Source organism: Acinonyx jubatus, chromosome C1, assembly GCF_027475565.1.
Source record: "Acinonyx jubatus isolate Ajub_Pintada_27869175 chromosome C1, VMU_Ajub_asm_v1.0, whole genome shotgun sequence".
NCBI lineage: Eukaryota > Metazoa > Chordata > Mammalia > Carnivora > Felidae > Acinonyx > Acinonyx jubatus.
In genome coordinates this window covers 39,544,097-39,559,064 of record NC_069381.1, presented here as the reverse complement: position 1 = coordinate 39,559,064, position 14,968 = coordinate 39,544,097, and the positions used below count along the sequence as shown (strand labels likewise).

The 14,968-nt window shown below is 44.5% G+C and overlaps 1 long non-coding RNA gene across 4 annotated transcripts in view; it reads left to right on the top strand.

Moving 5' to 3' along the window:
- The window catches only part of LOC106974313 (uncharacterized), a 102,070-nt gene that overhangs the window by 62,016 nt on the left and 25,086 nt on the right, over positions 1-14,968 (top strand). For 3 of the 4 annotated variants that reach the window (XR_008294852.1, XR_008294855.1, XR_008294850.1), the window contains exon 8: positions 8,911-8,976. The exons of the other annotated variant lie outside the window; for it this stretch is intronic. This is a non-coding gene — a long non-coding RNA (uncharacterized LOC106974313). The remainder of the gene's footprint in view (positions 1-8,910; positions 8,977-14,968) is intronic. 4 annotated transcript variants of the gene reach the window in all.

Genomic DNA, 14,968 nt, shown 5'->3' with positions numbered 1-14,968 from the left:
TGGCCTGACTATGTTCTGGATGGTTGTAACCTTAGGGATGTGTGTGTTGGAGTGGGGGCAGGGATTGGATTCTTCATTATTCAGTGTTTTATGTTTTATTTTTTTAAGTTTATTTATTTATTTTGAGAGAGAGAGAGAGAGGTGGCAGGGGAGGGGCAGAGAGAGAAAGAGAGAGAGAGAGAGAGAGAGAGAGAGAGAGAGAGAGAGAGAGAGAGAGAGAAAGATAGAGAGAGAGACAGAGAGAGAACCCAAGCAGGCTCGACACTGTCAGCACAGATCCTAATGCAGGGCTCGAACTCACAAACCATGAGATCATGACCTGAGCCAAAGTCAAGAGTCAGATGCTTAACTGACTGAGCCACTCAGGCACCCCAGCCCAGGGTCTTATGTTTTATAATTAACAATAAGTCCTCCTCAGAAGGGAGACCCACTGGGGAATGTGGGGAAGCATTCCACATGCAGAAGCCAGCAAAGTGTCTTTAAGAGGTATCTTGGCCCCACACACTTCCAACTTTAATCTCCTTTCTCCTTCAGGAAAAGCCATTGTCACAATAATGGTGGAAGGGACCTGATATCCACTGACACGTAATTCATGCCAAATCCTTTCTGTATCACCATCAAACCCATGACAACCTTGCCCGGCAAATATTATTACTCCTCTTACAGAAGAGGAAACTGAGTTTCATACAGGAAGCACGAGCTATCCTGGGCCACACAGCTGAGAGGGCTCTCAACTGCAGTTGGCCTGACTCCTTTGTTGTGTCTTCCCATCCTTCCCTTGCATGTCATACTTTCCACTTTGCCATTATGACTAGCACAGAACAGTATTCTTCCAGGGAGCATCCACTGTGTGGTCTCTACACCAGTGTGTTTCCCTTCATCATGGCACTGTTCTCTGCTGTGCGGATGTGTTGATGCCCCATATATGCACCTGTTTACATGATGTTTCCCACCTTAGAATCTGGACTTCTTAGGGTAAGGGCTATACCTATTTATATTCATTTCCAGGGTTGGAAAATAAATCTTTAAGGGAAAAAAGGGAAGGGAGGGAAGGAAGGAGAAAGGTAGGGAGAAAAGGAATGAATTATACTAAAATAAATTATGCAGATTCTAAAGTTGCAGCCTGTCTCAATGCCCCATATTCATGCCGAGTGGAGAAGCCTCATTTCTATTTTCCCATCTTCTTCTTTTTATTTTTTATGAATGTGAAGGTTTATTTATTATTAAAAGCATATTATTATTTTTAAATGAACTAGGTGCTCTGAGTAAGGCAAAGAAAGCTATGACATGATCTTTACTATCCCAGACCTTATAATGGAGCTTGAGAGACACACATACAGGATCTGTTAAATAACTAAATAAGGGAGCTTATGATTCAGAAGGGGGAAGAGAGCAGGGATGCACATAAGCATCTGCAATGGGCCAGGAGCTGGGCTAGGTACTTTACACACATTATTTCACTCAATCCTCACACTTGTTCAGTGGGCATGACAGTCCCCCTCCCTTTTATAAACCAGGAGATCATGGGTTGGGTGGAGGGGCTAAGTGACTAACAGAACTACCTGGTGAAGAATGGGGACCCAGGTTTGTCAAATTTCCAAAGTTTATTCTCAGTCAGGCTCCCAAATGAAGAGAACAGACAACACAAAGTAGATAGGTTACTAGGGGTAGTGGAAGCAGGCAGAAGATATCCTGTTACCCTTGCATCTCCTGGCCTGTTCACCTGCCAGCCCCAAGGTTCTCTTGCATTACCCAAGTCCTGAGCAATCTTGATGTTGGTGGGATGGCTTTGGGGCTCAACCTCAAGAGTGGGTGGATTCTGGAATTAGGCCCAAAGCCCAAGCCTGGTATGTTGGATACCAGCTGGCAGCACTCTCCCACATCTTCCTTTGTTGGTGTTGGCCCAGTGGATGCTTGCCTCAGTTTCCCTGATAGACCTCCACTATCCAACAGAGTCCTCAGCCTTGCCCTCAGTCTGTTTGGCAGACACACTGATCCTATAACTGGCTATTCCCTTTAATTGAAGGAGTAGAAAGCAATACTGTGTCAGCCAGTGTCTGGTTGAGAAGTAAACCCCTCTAGGTATTTCAAGCAAAGAGACTTTGTTATAAAGCTATTGGAGGGGTTGGAAAACAAAAGAGGAAATAAAGGGGGCGCTCCCCAGAAATCAGTACCAAAAGGAAGCCATCACTGCTCTTGGTCTAGAAAAGGAAAAGGGGGAGGCGTGGAGGCTTCACCCCCATGACATTCCTGGAACTGGTATCGGCACAGCTCCTACAACCCAAGAGTTCACACTCTTGTGGATAACAGAAGCCGAAAATGACATCAATTTCTTCTGGCTTTCTTATCACACACGTGTGCTTTCCAGTTGTAGAATCAGACTGGATCCCAGTGGGCACAGGAATCTTAGAAGTGTAGTTATAGGTTTCCCGCTCTACAGGTGCCCAGAAGAGTTTAGAACAGCAGGTATAGAGCTGAAGACCAATGACAATATCCAGGACAGGATGGAAAGAGCAAGGGTTTGGGAATCAGATGGTTTTGGGTTCATATCCTGGCTCTGTGTTAATGGGTTCTTGGGCAATTTACCTAACTTCCCCTGACTTAGTTTCCTCATCTGTAAAGTGGGAATAATGGTAATTATACCTTCTTCATAGGGTTATTGTGAGGCTTAACTAAGATTTACACATATACAGCACTTAATACAGTCTCTGTCCATACTAAGTACTCTCTATAAATGTTAGTTGTTGTTGGCATTAGGGTATTTCAGTTTACTTCTCTTTCATATACACACAATCCTGTGTTTCTTGAACTCCTTATCTCTACTTCCTTACCATTACAAATCAGTATCCACGTTCACCATCCATGAGTGCTTTTAAAAATGAGCCAGATCCTTGGAAGATATTGTATATTTGCAGAGAACCTTCCTGTCTGTGCTGTACAAAAGTGGTACCCTACTCAAAACTGTGCTTTTCCTCACTCTCTTCACCCCAATTTCCCTGGTAATGTCAAGAAACTTAACAGGAATCAAGCAGGAGTAGAAAGTCTCACTATATGCCTGCATCTTTGATCTCCTTGATTCCCATGACAACCATTAAGATAGGGATTTTTGACTCTATTTCACAGAGGGGAAGACTGAGGCCCAGAGATATTATAGATTCAGGTACTGCACCTCCTGCTTCCCACCTACTCCTCTCTCCGAGGCCCCACGTAGGAATTGCAGGGCTGGACTGCTTGGTGATGCTCAGCTCCTTTGAGCAAGTGTTTCCTGGGCGCCCACGAGTGGTGGGCACACAGCCAGGCAGCCACTGCCAAGCCCATCCCATCTGGAGTCAACTCACGAGACTCACGCGGCTAGGAGGGGGTTGGCAGCAGGAAGAGGACGGTGTGAGAAAAGAACATCTCATGCTCCCTTTGCCCACGCATGAGCCTCTCCTAGAGAAGTTGGATCCAGCCACTTTATTCTGCTTTCTGGCACTTAAAATGCAATATTGGGCTGGTTCTAATTCAATCCCATCTCATATGGGTTTATTGAGCATCTACACAGATGGGTCACGCCCAGGGTCTGACCTAGGGAAGCTTATGGTTGGGGGAGGTAGATATGTAACAGTAAAGGCAACATTGTGTGGTCAGTGCTATGTCAACGAAGCACAGGGCTTATGGGAACAGAGAACATGGGTTCCTAGTTCTGCCTGGGGAATAAGGGATGGCATCTCAGAAAGAGTGGCTATTGAGCTGAGCCTTGAAGGAGGCAGAGGAGCTGGTTTGATGAAGGAGCTGGGGGTGCTGGCCCAGGCAGAGGGAGCAGAAAATGCAAAGGCCATCTGGGGAGCTGAGAGAGGCTCATGTGGCTGACACATGGAGGGCGAAGGCCCTGGTGGCAAAGGCTGAGTCTATGAGAGGCCAGAAAGAGTTGAATCACAGAGGGCCTTGTGAATTATGTCTGTGAGCATGAACCTCATCCTGGGGACAATGGACAGCCACTGCTGGGTTTTAAGCAGGAAGTGACATGGCCAGATTCATGGTTCAGAAATAGCATTCTGTGGCCAGAGTGCAGTGAGGAATGACTCAAAGCAAGACAGGCCACTGAGGAGGAGGTTGTTGCTGTGTCTGTGGCCTAGACTGGGCAGTGGTACAAGGAATGGAGAGAGGGGCAGATTTGTTCAGGAGATACTTAGGAAACAGAAACAACCAACATAATAACAGTAACCATAGTAAGCAAACACATAGAACTGTCGCCATGTGCCAAGCACCAGTCTAAATGCTTGACATGTAACTGATTTAGTTTTCACAATAACCCAAAGAAACATAACTGAAAGGGTATGTATCATATTCAAGGATTAGAGATTATATACCTAGTAAGTAGTGGAGTGAGGATTCAGTCTTGGGCAGTCTGGCTCCAGAGTTCAAGCTCTCAATCCCACATTATACTGCTCTTGAGGTTCCTGTGCTCAGTGGCTGATTAAGCATAGGGTGTGAAGGGCAGGGAAGACTCTCAGTTTTCACAGAAGCTCACACTCAGCAGAGCAAGGCAGAGCTGGAGGAAAGCACAGAAAGCATAGCCTGAATCCTCTGTGGCTTGTGACCAGATCCCTTCTTTTTGGACCCAGCTTTTTGTCCTCACTTTTTACTATAGATTGAATGTTTATATCCTCATATGTTAAAAACTAACGACAGTGTGATGATATTTGGTGGTGGGGCCTTTGGGAGGGTTCTGCCCTCATGATGGGGATTAGTGCCCTTTTTAAAGAGAGCACAGAGATGTCTCCATCCCTTTCCTCCATGCGAGGACACAGCAAAGAGATGGCTGTCTATGCACCAGGAAGCAGGTCTTTGCCAGACACCAAATCTGCTGGTGCCTGGATCTTGGGCTTACAGCCTCCAGAACTATGAGAAATAACTTTTGTTCAATTGTTTAAGCCATGCAGTGGATGGTATTTTGTTATAGCAGCCTGAGTGGACTAAGATACCCTTCCTGGAATCCTGTGGGAGTCTTGACATTGTTCAGGACCCTCAGCTCCTGATGAACCCTGGGATTTCTAAGCCTTTCCTCCTAAAGGGGTCCTGAGGACACAGAGATACTTCAGACATGGTCCCTGTCATTGACAGTCTTGCCGGGAGCACTCCTGCTTCCAATCTCTCCCTGTCCCCAGCATACCCCATTCATTAGTATGTCCTCTAAACTACCTTGTGAAGGACCTTTTATTTTTCCATTTCCAATATGTTCTGGACCAATACTTTTGTAAAATACAATAAAAATGTCTCAGCAATGTCAAATTGCTCTAAAGGTTTCTAAGTCCTTGCTGTCACCTTTTCTTGATGTACTTCTCTCATTGTGGACTGGTAATAGTTCATGGATTAGCCCCAGTTCACAACCCATGCTTTGTTGAGCACTGCTCAAGTCTCTGACTCCAATTCCACTGCCACCACTCTAGACTAAGCTGCTTACCACTTGCCTAGACTTCTGCAGTAGTCTTCTAGATGGTTCACCCTTATCACATCCTGGTTGTCTCCAATCATTCTGCACCAAGTAGCTAGAGGAAGCATTGCAGCCCATAAATTGGGCTATGACACACCCTTGTAAACCCTGCTGGGGCTTCCCATTTTCTTTGGGGTGGTTTGTGATGGGCCCATTTCTACTTCTTGCTTTCTATTTAAACTCTCACTTTCCTACTCATTCACACATATTAGGCTCCACTTCATACCAAATTGGTATAGTTTTTAAAAATGAATGTACTCTTTCATGCCTCAGGGCTTTTGCACACTTTGTTCTCTCTACATGGAATGTGTTTTATTAGAAATTCATTCATTCTTTGAAGCAATACTTCTGGGACACTCACTATAAGCTAAATATCATGCTAAGCACTGGCACTGCAAAGGTGAAGACAATACAGCCCCTGCCCTTAGGAGCCCATGATCATAGGGAGAGAGATAAGTTGACAAACACTGACCACATAGTGGAGCAAGGCAGTGACAAAAGAAAGCACAGGGTAGTGGGAGTTCAGAGAAGGGTTTCATAACGCAGACTGGGGTAGGCAAAGGCTGGAATAGGTAGCCCTTGGAAAAATCACCAAGGAATCATTCAGAGCTCTCCCAGCAAGGGCAAAGGTCGGGATGAGGAAAGGTGATCTGGGCTGAGGAACAGCCTACGCAGAGGCTCAGAGGTGGCAGGCAGGGAAGGGGGGTGGAAGCACAGCAAAAGAAGTTTTCCTCATTGCTCAGCTGTCAGGCCTTTTCCCATGTCCTAAGGACACAGCACTGGTGCCAACTACCCCACACATAAATACACACCTATAGACTTAAATACACACAAATATCAAAACATATATTGAAAGCCTTAAAAATATTATCCTAAGTGAAAGGAGCAAGACACACAAGGTCACACATTGTATGATTCCCATTTACATGAAATATCCAAAAGAAGTAAATCCATAGAAACAGAAAGTAGATTAGCGGTTGCCAGGGACTGGAGGGAGAGGGAGTGTGGAGTGACTGCTTAATGGGTACAAGGTTTCCCTTTGGGGTGATAAAGATGTTTTGGAACTAGATGGATGTGATAGTTGCACAACACTGTGAATATACTAAGTGCCACTGAACTGTACAGTTAAAATGGTTAATTTTATGTTATGTCAATTTTACCTCAATTTTTAAAAAATGTATGGAGACCCATAGACATATTCATTCCACAAACATTTACTGAATGCCTCCCATGTGCCAGGCACTGTACAAAGCACTAGAGATTCAGGGATAATTCCTGCCCTGAAGGACCCATACATGTAAATAGAAACACAGATATGAACCCATGCAGACAAAAATACATGCCTCATGAAGACATACAGACATATTCACTTAACATTCACTTAGCAAATATTTATTGAGTGCTTACCACGTGTCAGGCAATAGGCCAGAAGCTGGGCCTACAGTGGGGAACAAATAGACATAATTACTGTCCCCATGGCTTAAGGACACGAACACATAATCATCTACAGAGGCACACCCAAACTGAAGTACAAAAACACACACACATACCTAAACAAGGACACATCACAGCCACATATGTTTTGGGTGGAAGAAATGAGCAGTAACACGCAGGCAGGCAAGCATAGCCCCCCATGCTCCCTGACGTGCACACACATCCCTCATGCAATCAATGGGAATTCCATTAAAAGGCAGATTAAAACTGGCTTGAGATTTCAGAGCCTTCTCAGGAGAGGGGAATAAACAGACCTCAGTAGAAGGGCCTGGAGCATTGAGGGGAAAAAAAACCCCAAGTCTCACTTAAGTGATTTTTGGCAGAAATCAAATTAACGGCGAGACTATGGACCGCTGACAAGGTGCTCCATCATGCTCTGCTGTGTGAATGTGTTTCTTAGACATGTTGTTTTCATTAGCACTTCATTTGATAATGATAAATGGCATTTTCATTTGAAAGGAAAATATTAAAAAGTTCTGATTTGCAAGAGCAAGTTAGAATAAATGATATTATTATGTTCTGTCACTTGTTTGGCTCAGAGAAAAATAATAATAATGATAACAAAAAACCCCGACAGCTTTCCCTGCTGAAGAAACACAAGCATTTTATTTCTCCAGTGAGCCATTTGCTCACCATCAAATCTGTCCTTGGTGCAGAACCTGCCGAAAGGAGATGGTTTAGGATGGTGGTAGAGAAATGCTAGACATCAAAGGCCATTAGGGTGACCTTGGGAAGTCCTTGGGTCCTTGTGCGCTAGGAGGGGGAGGGATTGCTCACTGGCTGAGGCTCTGTTGGGACCTGCGATGCACTTTCTTGCTTTTGGGTTAGATTTCAGCTTTCTTTCCACCAATTTATAGAAGCCCAGCCTCCTCTGAACTTACTTCAAGCACCCCAGAGTCATGGTGGTTGACCAAGTCACTGCCCTGCTTACAACCCGTGAAGGGCTCCCCATCAACCTATAGGATAAAGTCCTAACTCCTTAGACTGGCATCCTAGGCCCTTGGCTACTTGCCCCTGCCCCCAGCATCAACTCACAAATTCCCCCACACTCACTTTATGCTATAGTAACTCCATACCATCCCTTGCATATGCTTTCCTTTCTACCCACATGGCACACAGAGTCCCTGGACATCTCGAGTGAATTCCTACTCATTCTAGCATCTCCCTGTGAGATCTTGTCTGAACTGTCTTCCATGAAGGGGCCTCATTATTGCTTCCCAAGTCTTATTTTTATGTACCTTATCACTGGTGTGAATGCATGAAATGGCCTGGTACAGATGAAAAGCTGCGAGTTATTGGCATGGTGGTGCAGTTGGTGTGAGCAGGTGTGGTGAAAGGGAGTGCTGGGGTTGCAGCTGGCCCTAGCCTGTATAGGGCTGGGTGTCTTCAAAATCTCTATGGCCTTGCCTATCCCGAGCTAGTGAGTGCTCCCTACTCTGGCTCCCACAGAACTCTGGACTATCCTGCCCTGTGATCAATCACATCTTAATGTTTGCAGCTTTCTGGGTCCATAGTTTTGCTCCTTTCTTGCCCCTGGATTGAGAGCTTCTTTAACACAGGGTCTGCTTTGTGTTCTCTTGGTGCTCCCAGGGTCTGGCTCAAGTTCTGCTCAAAGTGAGTATCTGTTAGGTAATCAAGTGAGGAGATAATGGCATGATGGCCTCTCTGAGAAGGGCCTGTCACCTAAACTTAAGTAGAAGTTGTGAAAGTTGAAGGCTGGGGAGAATTGTTGTTGTTTGGGTGACTTTGTTCCTGGTATTTTTTCATATCAATAATGTAACCTTTCTTTTCTCCAGAGGTGAATCAGAGTCAAATAAGCTTGTTTGAAAACCTAGCACAGCTCGGTGAGGGTCGATGGCATTAGCATGCATTGGGAGATTTCCAGCGTCTGGGTCAGCCTAGGCAACGGATGACTTTCCCTCCTGTCTCCTTTGTTGTAGAGGGAGCTTGGCGTGAGGGGAGAGGGCTGAGTCTGCTGCCTCTGGATGGAGTGAGAGCTTCTCAAGGTCAGTGACCACAATAACACAGGACTTTAAGGCTGTCTTTGGTCTTTCTTCCTAATCACTTGACTATTCACTGTCTCATTAGATGGCCTCCAAGAGCCCAGTTCAACTAACATGAGGTGAGCTCCCACAAAGTGCCAAATACCCTACTGGGTACTATTGGCAGGAGAGATAGTACACATCCTATTTTATAGATGAAGAGGCTGAGGTTCAAAGAAGGGAAGAGTCTTGTCTAAGGTCACACAACTGGATGGTGGATGAATCAGGACTAGACTCCAGGTCTGTCTTGCTCTTACCTAGGTTAAGGGTCTCCTTCTCCCATAGCATCCATAGGTATTGAGCCCTGGAATGGGTGCTGGGGGAGTTAAAGGGCTGAGTTAGTTGTGGATATTGGGACAGATAAGAGAATTTGTAGCCTGGCTGACACTGAAGGTCTCCATAGCCAAGCCCTACTTCTGTCTCCAAAAGTACTTCTGCCTCCTCCCTGCACATCCCACATCTTGACCTGTACTCCAGTCACAACTAGGAGTTCTCTAAGCTGACCCTGCCACCTTCTCCACCCCATGTCTTTGCTCAAGACGTCCCTCCCACTTGGCAAGCTCTTCTATCATCTTCACCTGTTAAGGTTCCTAGCATCCTTTGGGATCCAGCTCATATCTCATCTCCTCCAAGAAGCCTGCCAGCTGCATATGGTTTGGTATCCCCACAGCACTATAAGCCTTGAGGACGTGGATTTCTTGAACTATATCTGACACATAATAAGTGCTCAATAAATGTATATGTAATGACAATAACCGTAGTATGTTCACTATTAACATGGTAACACTTGGGCTCCTGGGTGGCTCAGTCAGTTGAGCGACTGACTTCGGCTCAGGTCATGATCTCATGGTTTGTGAGTTCAAGCCCCGCATCGGGCTCTGTGCTGACAGCTCGGAGCCTAGAGTCTGCTTCAGATTCTGTGTCTCCCTCTCTCTGACCCTCCCCCATTCATGCTCTGTCTCTCTCTGTCTCAGAAGTAAATAAACATTTAAAAAAATTAAAAAAAAACATGGTAACACTTGCAAAATTTGTCTAGAATGGTGCTTCCAACCAACTTTGGGTCACCTCCTTTGAGAATCTGTTGCTGGGAGTCACAGACCCTCCTGCCACAAAAGCACAGAGGAGTCACATCTTATGCAGAGGTTAAATTCTAAAGATGGTCTGTGAGGCAAAAATCACATGTAATGGAAATTATTCTTGAAAATCCTTTGAATTTCCCCTAAAGTCCGGAGCACATAGTCTACACAGCAGTTAGTTGGTTTACATTTGGAAGCCATGTAGTATAGAAAAGCTTTTCTTTATAAAATGGAATCACCATCCACACAGCAAGATGCTTACCTATAAAAGAGGCATGAAGAAAGTCACATTTTTTGCAGGACCAGCATATTTGTGCCTTTACATACAAATTTTAGCATCATCTTTAAGGGGTTCATGGACCTCAAAGCTCAGGCAGGAACCTCAAGTTAAGAACTTTTTATATAGAGCTTTAAAATGTGCAAGGCTCTTATCATGCAGTAGCTTCTTTTAACCCTCAAAGCCATCCTTTGAAATGGATTTCATTGATACTATTGCTACTTTATAGATGAGGAAATTGAGATTCAGAGAGGGAAAATGAATTTTAGTTCGAAGACCTGGTCTCTTGTCCAATGACTTTGCCCAAAGACTCCTCATTCAACGGCTTTGATGGCCACCTTGGAGGGTTGTACTGATCCTTCGTCCACTTGTCAATGGAAAAGGAGGATGTGTGACCTTAGACTAGTTACCTAACCACTCTGAAACTCAGAAACTCTGTTTGCAAAATAAAGATAATAATATCCACTGAGTAGTGTCCTTGTAGGATTAAATGAGCCATTAGATATGAAATTGCCTGGCAGGGTGCCTAGGATGTTGCAAGGGCTTCCTAAGGGTTAGCCTTTCTTCTCCATCTCTGCTGGCACTCCTGGGAAATCAAACAGATAAAAGTCTTCCTCTGCACAGTGTCATCTCCCCTCCTGACCCGCAAAGGTCTTCAAAGAGTTAGAGTCCTGAGCAAAACTGCTTAAGAATATGCAAATTATTTTTCTTGTCTTTGAAATTTCTGGATTCTCAATGCCATTTATTGAGCACTGAGTGGAGAGCAGAAGAGCAGGCACCAGAGGTCTGTTCATCACATATTTTGTGTGACTTTGGTTAAGTGTTTTCAATTCAAGAAGTGCTTATGGAAAAACAAATGCCTCATTCAGGCTTTCAAGGTCCTTCATCCACCTCTGCTTGAACCCTCCAATGGCTTCCCATTTCACTTAGAGTAAAAGCTCAAGTCTTAACAAGGGCCTATGGAGCCTGGATTAGTCAGGGTCCAGCTGGCAAAACACAACTCACACCAGGTAATCTAGTAGAGATCATTTAATGCAGGGAGTTAGTTACAGAGGTATTAGAAGAGCTAAAAGAGCAACCAAGGAGGTGAGGCAACTGTGAGATTAGCAAATGAAGGGGCTGCTACTTTCCCTAGGGATGCAGGAATAAAGGGAGGGGCCCAAGGACTGGAGCTGTTCCACCAGAGCCTGAACCTTGGTAGGCTTGTCTGGTGGGAGCTGGAGCCATGGGGGGCAGTAGCCCCTGCTAGATATACCACTTGAAATAGAGAGAGTGAGAGATATACTTAGCTTTTATTCCCTCCCTCTCTAATCTGCTAGTGCCTCCCATTGGCCAAATGTAACCAGAAGCCAGAGGGCAAGGGAAAAGTACAGAGAAGAATGATATGAGAGGAAACCAGCCATTGATGGCACAGGACCTTTACAATATGGTGCACCCCTCCTCAGTCTCCTATCATGTCTCTGGTCTCTGGAATCATGTTGGAAATCTCACACTTTGCTCACTCTACTCCAGCCACATTGGCCTCCTCAGGATTCTTTGGATACTCCAGCCCTCTACATTTGCTATTCCTTCCATCTGGATTTTAACCACTAGATATCCACATGGCTCCCTTCCTTGCTTCTATCTCTTTCTAAGAGGGGCCTTCTCTGACCATCCTAATTAAGTTTCCACTCTCCTCCCCCACTCCTTATCTCTTTGTTGCTGTATTCTTCTCTCTAGCTTTTATGACCATTTAACATGTATGTATGCATATAGTTTTAGTGTTCACCTCCTTTCTCTAGAATGTAAACTCCATGAGGGCAGAGATTTTTTTTCTGCTTTGTCTACTGCTGTATCCCCAGTCCCTAGAACAGTGTCTGGAAAACGGTAAATACTCAGTATTTGTTGAGTAAATGAATGGATGAAACAAGATCCAAATACTCCCTCATTTGTATTCATTTGTTCATTCAATAAATTCTCATGCAGTGGAGGGATTGAAGCAGGAAATGTAAGGAAGCAGTCTGAACAATTAGGATGCACTTCTGTTTCCCCATTCATAAGACACTGGGTTAGAGCAGGAAACCTCAAAGGACCCTTCCAGCCTCACCATTCTACAAATTTAAGAGTATTTCCCTGGCAGAAATACTTGGAAGATAAAATTAATCCTCTCCTTAATCAGCGGTTCCCACCTCTGCACGTGACTTGTCAGGGGAACTTTTCTCTGATGCTCACATGATGTGGGAACTTGTCACATCTTCCATCTCTGGGAACATCCTCACCTGAAATTGAAAGGTAAATATTTCAGTTGTGAGTCTCTCTGTCATGACTCAAATAATTTTAAAATTGCTTAGATGTCTTTGCCTAACAATGTTCAGATTGTTCTAATGCAGGGGAAAACGGTAGTTTTAGACACAGTAATATTGATAGCAGCTAGTAATTTCCATGTATTTCTCACAGTTATTGGCACTGGGAGGATTATCAAGGAGAACTTTTTAGTTATTAAAAAGATGTTCTATGTCAAGGAACTAGCATGGCACCTGGCAATAGAAGGTGCTCACTAGATAATGATGTTTTCAATCATTATTTTCATGGAGTTGGGCTGGAAAATGCTCATTTCCTGGATGCTATAATGTCATCAGGGATCCCAGCTCAAAGGTCCTCAGTAGACCACTTTAGAGCTTAGGGCAATTCACTGCAAGAGTGGCAGAATGTTTGTATAAATGAATTGAAGGTTTATGACTAGGGGTCAGAGGACAGACAGTTCAGTGTTGGCACAATCTTCCTCTCATTCATTCAGCAGATAGTCTCTAGTGCCTTTGTGAGGACAGAACTCCATCCCTGCCCTCAAGCAGCTCCTCATCTAGTCCAAAGGACAATATAATGCGCTGTTAACATCAGTTAATGGGTCTCAGTGCAATGGTAGGGGAAGGTACAGGGTATTTCCATGAGTATTTAGAACATCAAAGGTGTTGGGGTACCTGGGTGGCTCAGTCGGTTAAGCGTCCAACTTCAGCTCAGGTCATGATCTCATAGCTCGTGGGTTCAAGCCCCGCATCGGGCTCTGTGCTGACAGCTCAGAGCCTGGAGCCTGCTTGGGATTCTGTGTCTCCCTCTCTCTCTGCCCCTCCCCTCTGCCCATCGTGCTCTGTTTCTCTCTCGGTGTCTCAAAACTAAAATAACTTTTTAAAAAATTAAAAAAAAAAAAGAACATCAAAGGTGTTTCCAAAACTACATTTTTATTTTTTTGACAGAGAGAGAGAGAGATGAGGGGCAGAGAGAGGGGGAGAGAGAGAATCTTAAGCAGGCTCTGTGGAGCCTGACACAGGTCTTGATACCATGACCCTAGAGATCATGACCTGAGTCAAAACCCAGTCGGACACTTAACCGACTGAGCCACCCAGGCACCCCCCGAAACTACACCTTGAATCAAGCACAGATTTTGTTTTGTCCCTTCCCTTACCAGTTCTAGCAAAAAGAGAAAAGGAACTAATATGGTAAGCAATTATCATAGCATTTAAAAGACTATATTGTTTATTTATGCGGTCATTTATTGTCTGTTCCATCCTTGAAGGCAGGGAATTTTACTTGTTCTGTTAACTGCTTTCTCCCCAGCTTCTAGAGCCAATTTAGGTGCATAATAAGACCCTGATGTGTATTTATTGGTTGATAAACTAGACCAGTCAAGTTTAGGCCACTGTATAGGAAAAAGATATAAAACTGGGCCTTGGTCAAGGGAAAGAAGTTGAAAGAGCCCTGAAGTCCTTAAAGTCAATGGGGCCCATGGTCATTGAGAGCTGTGCATATGGGACAAGGTTGCAGAGATCAGAGGTGTGGCCAGATCATTCATAGAAGTCTTGAATGCCAGTCAGGCCAAGCATCTTGACCTGTGTTCTAAGGCCCTAGAGAGACACAGAAATATTTTTAACTGGATTGAGGCCTTCTCAGTCTCCTGCTCCATGACCTTCTCTTTCTTTCCAAAGAGCTTTCCAAGTTTCTTTGGTGTCACTTGCTTTATTTGGACTGGCCCAGAGTTATTTGGGAGTTCTGTAACCAGCAGAAGTCCTTCAGCACGTGAAAGAAATCCAGTTATCTGCTCCCCCTTCCCTAAATTCAACGGAACCTAACCCAAGCCCACATTCTTCCTGTAATTAAACCCAAACTCCAGCTAAATTAGGCAAATATTTTATTTTATTTTTATTTATTTATTTAAAAAAATTTTTTTTAATGTTTATTTGTTATTGAGAGACAGAGAGAGATAGAGCACGAGCATGGGAGGGGCAGAGAGACAGGGAGACACAGAATCCAAAGCAGGCTCCAGGCTCCAAGCTGTCAGCACAGAGCCCGACGGGGACTCAAACTCACAAACTGCGAGATCATGACCCGAGCTGAAGTCGGATGCCTAACCGACTGAGCCACCCAGGCGTCCCTAGGCAAATATTTTAAAATGGTAACTCAAAAAAGGGTGTTTTAGTAATTGTGTGATGAAGATGTCAGATCTCTGTCATCTCATTGCAGCCTGAAGGATAGTTGAGAGGGAAGTCACTTTGAGAGATTTTAATAATGTGTCCAATTCTTAATGTGTATGAGGATGATGACAACTGGATGTCAGCTTCAGAGAGGAAGG